This window comes from Nycticebus coucang, chromosome 3, assembly GCF_027406575.1.
Source record: "Nycticebus coucang isolate mNycCou1 chromosome 3, mNycCou1.pri, whole genome shotgun sequence".
Classification (NCBI taxonomy): Eukaryota; Metazoa; Chordata; class Mammalia; order Primates; family Lorisidae; genus Nycticebus; species Nycticebus coucang.
In genome coordinates, this window is record NC_069782.1 from 34,471,458 (window position 1) to 34,479,201 (window position 7,744).

Sequence of the window (7,744 nt, forward strand, 5' to 3'; positions counted from 1 at the left end):
CTTCTTCTCTTTCACAGATACCTATTCTTATAATAGCTCTCTTTGCAAAATCTTATATTTTTTTGCAATGATCTTTTTTTTTTTTTGGCAGTTTTTGGCTGGGGCTGGGTTTGAACCTGCCACCTCTGGTATATGGGGCCAGCGCCCTACTCATTTGAGCCACAGGCACTGCCTCAATGATTTTTCATTCTTTTTTTTTTTAATACATTATTTTCTCCTGACCAGATTATTTCTTCTGCTTGCTTTGGTCTATATTTTTGCAATTCTATAAATGACACATTTCTTTAAGTTCTGTTATTTCTCTCTCTCTCTCTCTCTTTTTTTTTTTTTTGTCACACTTGGTAAAGTTCCATGGCTTCACTGCTCACAGCAACCTCAAACTCTTGCTCTTAAGTGATTCTCTTGCCTCAGCCTCCCAAGTAGCTGGGCTACAGCACCCACCACACTGCCTGGCTATTTTTAGAGACAAGGTATTGGTCTGGGTCAGGCTGGTGTTGAACCTATGAGCTCAGGCAATCCACTCAACTTGGCCTCCCAAAAATGCTAGGATCACAGTTGTGAGCCACCACGCCCGGCCTCTGTTATCTTTTTTCTAATGTTACCTTTCTCTTTAGTTAGTTTGTATTCATGTATTCTTTTTTTTTGGTTTCTTTAAGGTGCTTGTCTACCATCTCCCCCATTTCACTCTTTTTACTTGTTGTCTATAAACTGAATTTTATATATGTCATTACAGAAATTTCCGTCAGAATGGAGTTCATTTCCAGAAAGCTATTGCAATTCTTTGAGGGTGTCAAGATAGCCTGTTTTTTCATGTTGCTGAGGCTTTATTCTGGTTTGTTCTCATCTGGGGCCTCTTCTCTTGGCTCAAAACAAATAGCAGATATGATACTCCTGCTCTTTCCTGCTGATGCCTCTGTTGCTGAGTGGGGATAAGCATGGGTCTTAGGATGATGTATTTGGGTCCTACTCTGGAAGCTTGACCAAGCAGGAAAAGGGTGGATGTACTGTGAGCCTTTAACACTGCTGCAATAACATAAACTAACTACAGGAATTAAATTAATTCCATTCATTCTGTCCTTTATTATGCTGGAAGTGCACAACAAAGATAGCATCCATTGAGGGCCATCCTAAAATTTTCTCTACCACAATATCAAAATAGTTTCTCAAATAAACTTAGCTTTAGATAGACCAGGTTAAATGGAACCCATTCCATGTAACCAAGCTGGACATTTGAGATTTGTCCAACCCTTAAGCCACCCTTCACCTATACCTGAGCAAATTCACCTATACCAGAGATAACAAATAAAATCATTTTTCTCAATAACATCTTTAAAAAAACAATTTTCATTGTTTATTCCCACTGACAGAATCTTAGCTCAGATTCTACCAACTCTGTCTGTTGATGTCTGACCAACTACCAACTCTGTTTAGACTGTACCTGCCTCTCCCTATTTATACTACCCCATTATTTTACAACATTTTTCAAATTTCCATTAAATTCAGCCTCTAAAAAACAAATTACATCATTTCATCTTAATATTAAAAGTATATTTTAGTTATCTTTGCTAGTGATAAATTTCAAACTCCTTGATTCATCATTATAAATCTGTGAAACAGCAGAAAGTATAAAATAACTCTCTGGATTATTCACACATAACAGGTATTTGATAGATATTTGTTTGGTGAATTGCTGAAAAAGTTAATTTTAAAAATTACCTCATTTTATTTCATCCACTTCAACTTTTCTCACTTTTCCTCAATTTGTGTACAAAAACCATTCCATACCTCACCTTTCACAGAATAAGCAGCCATTTCACACATTTTTTTCTCTTGACGCATGCTCTTAGCTATTCCTGTAATGCCTTTTCTTCCTTTCTCTTCCTTCTCATTTTTCATCTCAAGTGTTTCTTTCAGTGTGAACTCTTCTATGACACTCAAATATTTGAATCTCTTTCCCTTTCTATTATGTCAATGACCTCATAAGGTTATAAGTGGTATAATCAGGTTAGGGAGAAAGTCCCATATAATAATAGTATGCATGGTACTTTGTAAAGCTATGATCCATTTTTGAAAGGGTAGTTGACTGGGAATACTGCTTTTCTTGAAGCAATTTAGAAAAGAATGACATGTTGCAAAATAAATATAATCTTGACTCAGAAACAAAAAGTCAACTTTTAACTGAATAATGAAAAGTAGGTGATGCCTTCTTAAAGGAAGAAAATGCAACTTGGAATATGCACAGGAGAATACAATTGCAGAAGGGTGGATCAGTGCTAAGAATGATCCAGAAAGCAGGACCGAAAGTGGGAGAGGGCCAGAGAGAAGGAGTGTGCTCTGCAGCAGTTGATGCATTGTAACCCCCACCCTGGAGCCAGTTACCAAATATAATTGGATAAATTTCTGAACTGGAAGAGGGAAAATAGGACACCTTAGGAATTTGAGATATATGGGGAGGTAAAGGGGGCACAAATGCCAGAAAACCAGTCACCACTGAAGCACTCTATCTAATGGCGGCAACAAAGAGAATTCATTTCTCATGGTAGTACTGCATTTACAATACGAATTGTCATTTGCAGTCCTAGAGGTCATGTGAATAAAACCACACTCTTGGGAAATCAAGCCATCTTTAGATTTTTTTCTTTCAATGTTTGAGATATTAAAATTACAGACAAAATATTTTATTTTATTTTATTTTTTATTTTTTATTTTTTTTTTGGATTAGAAGAATCAATATTTTTATTTTTTATTTTTTTTCTCTCTTTTTTTTTTAATTGTTGGGGATTCATTGAGGGTACAATAAGCCAGGTTACACTGATTGCAATTGTTAGGTAAAGTCCCTCTTGCAATCATGTCTTGCCCCCATAAAGTGTAATATTTTAAATAAACAAAAGCTGGCAAACAAAGAAATATATATGAGAACACACACCCCAAAATGTAGGGATACACATAGAGACATATTAGACAAAGTCTAGGAGGTTAAAAAATGTCCTCCTGGAAGATATCCATATCCTAACACCTGAAACATGTGGCTGACACTTCATGTGTCAAAAAATGAACTTCACGGATGTAATTAGATTAAAAATTTTGAGATGAGGACATTATCCTAGGCTCTAAATGTATCCACACATGTCCTGGCGGAAGGCAGTGGAGATCTAGTACACAAAGAGGAAAAAGGGGTGTGCAGATGGAGCTGAGAGAGTGACGTGGCCAGAGGCAAGGGATGCTGGAAGCCACCAGACTATGCAAATGAGAAGGTTGGATCCTCTTGAGAAAATATAGTCCTGTCAACACTGGTTTGGACTAGTAATAGTGATTTCCTAAGTCTGGTCTCCAGACCTGTGAATGATATAGATTTCTGTGGTTTAAGACATCAAGTGTGTGATTATTTATTACAGAGTCACAGGAAACCAATACACATGGGATAATGAAATCAATAGATAAATTAGGCAAATCAGGACACTTTGAGGTAGATATAAGAAATTGGTGGTGACACTGAAAAAATTCTGATTTTATAACAATTGAGTTTATGCATGTGGTAAGGGTCTTCATGCTGGTGGGGACTCTGCAGAATCCCAGGAGTATAAAAGACATCATGTGGTGAGGGGGCTGCGCACAATACTCAAGTCTCTCTTCCTTTCCCTAGAAATCCACTAATGTTTCTCTTAATCCATATAAGAGCTAATCCCAAAGACCCAGTCATCTTTTAAAGGCCTCACTTCTCAGTACTTCCACCCTTGTGATTACATTTCAACATAAGTTTTGAGGGGACAAATATTGAAACTATAGCAATGATTTCTTAATTTCTCATTTTAGCTAATTATAAAATAAGTAGTATAATTGAATCAGAGGGAATGAAGGGATGGCCAGGCCAAGGAAGAGAATTTTGAAGGATAATTCAAAATTACAATGAGACCAGTAACTCAAATTTGAAAAAAAAAAATGAAATAATATGAAGATAATTATGACTGTGCAGAGTGAAACAGCTTCTAGTATTTAGAAAAATATTTCCATTCTAAGGGCGTCGTGATCTAAATATATTAATAACTGTGAAAACTTTTCATGCTCAAAAATTACTTGAAGAAGTCTGGCCCCAAGATTATCCAGATCTCCAGATAGCAGCTTGAGACACAAATCATGACGTGACGTTCACTTACTTAGTATTTTCAAATGGTACTTTGAATAAACCAAACCTCCTTCCCTTGTATAGTCCGGATCTTGCCTCCCCAGGCAATCTCATGGTCAGTACTTATGGTACCTCCGTCTCTTCCACCCTCTGTCCAACCCTGCAGCTCTAACTTTGTTCTTATACACACCAGAGATTTTCTGGTCTTAATGTCTTTGCACATATTTGGTTTTATTTTCTGACCAGCATTCCCTGAGATTTTACTCAGGCATTTGGGTTAAGGAAGTAAGGCTTTCCTAACACCCTAATCTAGTCTCAGAATCTATTTTACTTCCGCTTTTATTTTCTTCATATCACCGTCTAAACGTATTTTCTTCATTTTTACTAGTCTGTCGTCAGTGTCAATGAGAGCAAGAAGTTTGGCTTATTCAAAACTTCATAATGTATAGAACCGTGCCTCACATGTGATAGGTACTCAGATATTAATGTTGAATGAATACAGATCTTTAGAGAATATTATAAGCTATCCCCTTCTCTTCTTAATTATTCCTGTGTACTGTATTTTAGGTATTCTTGTTGCATTGGAAGCAGTTCTTTTGTCTCAATACAACATTCTTAATGTTTTTCTTTAGACAGACCATAAGATACCGTCATTGTTCACTTACCAAAACCTAAGTATCTACCAATCTAGGTCAAATTATTGTCAGTTGAGAATTTAAAGAGATTTTTTTCTCTAAAATTTCAATAGATTTGTGATACACAAGTTGTTTTGTGTTATATGAATGTATTGTGTCATACAGAAATCAGGAGTTTTAGAGCACTTGTCAACAGCATAGTGTATGTTATATCCAATAGGTAGATTTTTATCCCTCATTCTCTCCCCTCTCTCCTTCTTAATTTTTATTTTATTTTATTGTTTTTGCAGTTTTTGGTGAGCACTTGGTTTTAACCTACCACCTCTGACATATGGGGTTGGCGTTCTACTCCTTTGAGCCACAGGCGCTGTCTCTTAGTTTTTAATATCCATTTCTTCACATTAATTTGTATTTTATTACTGAGCACGTCTCCTTTGGCGCTGCAGGGTAGGTTATTAGAAAAACTAAGTTCAAAATCGAAAGATATTAGGCAAGAACCTTTGAACCTAGATTCTTAGATGTTTGCCACAAAATCCCAAACTCTGATCTTCAGGGATTCCCCAGAAGAAGAACTTTCTGTTGTTTGACACCATCATTTAACCTAATCACTTCTTCAATTATTTATTGAGTGACAACTACACATTAGTCCCAACATAACAATCTTGGACTAGGGAAACCAAAAAGAAAAAGGGCCTTACTTCAGAGAGATTACATTCAAGTGAACCAAAACAATGAATCACCAAATAAACAAGTTAAGTCCATATTACATAAAACATAGGGGAATGTAATGGAAGAAAAATAATCTAAGTGACAAGGATAAAATTGAATTTAGCAGTTATGGTAATGCTACTTAAAATATCAGATGTTCAAAGAAACACTAATCTTCATGGTGGGCAGATTCCAGGAGGAAAGTCACATATGTGAAGAAAGAACATTAAGAGAGAATAACCAGAGCAAAATCCCTGAGTAAGCAGGTAGGTATCTGGATTGTCCAAGAAATACCAAGGTCAGTGTGGATAGAGAGATAGAAGTAAAGTAGAGAGTGGTAGCACCCTGTTTCCCCGAAAATAAGATATCCTCCGAAAATAAGGCCTACCTAAAGGAAAGATAAGACGTCCCCTGAAAATAAGACCTAGCGCATCTTTGGGAGCACACCTTAAAATAAGACACTGTCTTATTTTCGGGGAAACAGGGTAGATGAAAGGAGAAAGGTCAAAAGCAGAGAGGATAGGCCTGGAAGAGGCTTCTAGACTATTTTAAGAACATAAAATTTAAATCTGATGATAATGGGAAACTCAGCCTCAGGGAGGATTTGAACAAAGGAGTAACATGAGCTGACATATTTCAACTGAATCATTCTGGCTGTTATGTTGAAAACATATTTCTCATTCATTTCCATTAAGAAAAGTTATAGAGATTAAGGATATCCTAATTATTAAGCCAAGAAAATAGTTTCGAGTAGGTAGCTAAATATTTGTTTAACAAAAGAAAAATTTGGGTGGCGTCTGTAGCTCAAGGAGTAGGATGCCGGCCTCATATACCAGAGGTGGTGGGTTCAAACCCGGCTCCGGCCAAAAACTGAAAAAAAAAAAAAAAAAACCACCAAACAAACAAACAAAAAAAAACAAAGGGGAGATTTTTTCTCTTGATAAAAATATATGAAATGGGGTACCTAATTCTTAAGTTGAATCACTTAAAATTTCCAATGATCAGCAGGTTTTGATTTGCAAAACGAAGCAACTTAACATAGCAGTTACTCAGTAGTTTTTTATATTAGAGACAGAGTCTCATTTTGTCACCCTTGGTAGAGTGTGGTGGCATCACAGCTCACAGCAACCTCCACCTCCTGGGATTGGGCAATTCTCTTGCCTCAGCCTCCCAAGTAGTTGGACTACGTGCCCACCACAATGCCTGGCTATTTTTTGTTGCAATCTGGCCGGGGCTGAGTTTGAACCTGCCACCCTCGGTACATGGTGCTGGTGCCCTACTGACTGAGCCACAGGCACCGCCCTCTCAGTACTCTTTTAGAAAGATGTTTTCATGTGTGCATCTTTTGCTAACCTTTAATAATTTTTTTTCACAAATATCTTGCCAATTATTATTCTTTACCATTGTTGATTTCCAAACCCATGCATCTATGCCTGAATAACTCTGTTGACAGTTGATGTTGTTATTAACTTTTCTGAACTTAATTGATCATTCCCACCTTCCATCCTCTTTGGTCCTCTGGTGCTTATATTTCCAAATTTGAAATAAAAGAGTTTAAGTGTGGAATGCAATTAACAATAGAATTTAGTACTAACTCAAAAATAATATTATCTTCACAAATAAGAAGAAATAACCAAAAGTTATTTTATAAAAACCTCTATTTGTAGGGTCTGCTCAGTTTTCTTTAAGCTTTTTAATTTTAGACTTCATTAGTATCTGTAAAATGCTATAAACACAACTTCTCATGTTTAAAAGGTCAGTCAGAAAAAAGAATAACATTTTAATTAAATTTTAATTATGGGATAAAATACTAAACTAACTTGGAGATATTAAAATTATGCTTGTGCAACTGGATCCTTCTGAAGAAAATATATGAGGAATAAAAATTCAAAATTATGTTCATATTCTTTCTCTTTCATTTTTTTTTTTTTCCAGTTTTGGCCAGGGCTGGGTTTGAACCTGCCACCTCTGGCATATGGGGCCAGCGCCCTACTCCTTCGAGCCATAGGCTCTGTCCTCTTTTTAACTAATTTTTATGTTTCCAAGATTAAAATCTGCTGTGGAATAAATTATGACAAACAGAGACATAGTAGCACAAAATAAGGGGTCTGGACAGAATCAGAGAAGAGAATTATAATCTAGCTTTGACTGTATAAGAAAGGTATCTTTCAGAATTACATGTTCCCTCAAAAGAGCTTAGTTAAAGGGTAATTTATGTTCTTCAATGATCAATTGTACTTGAAAGAATAATTTCCAAAGAAGAATTTTACTTTCACTG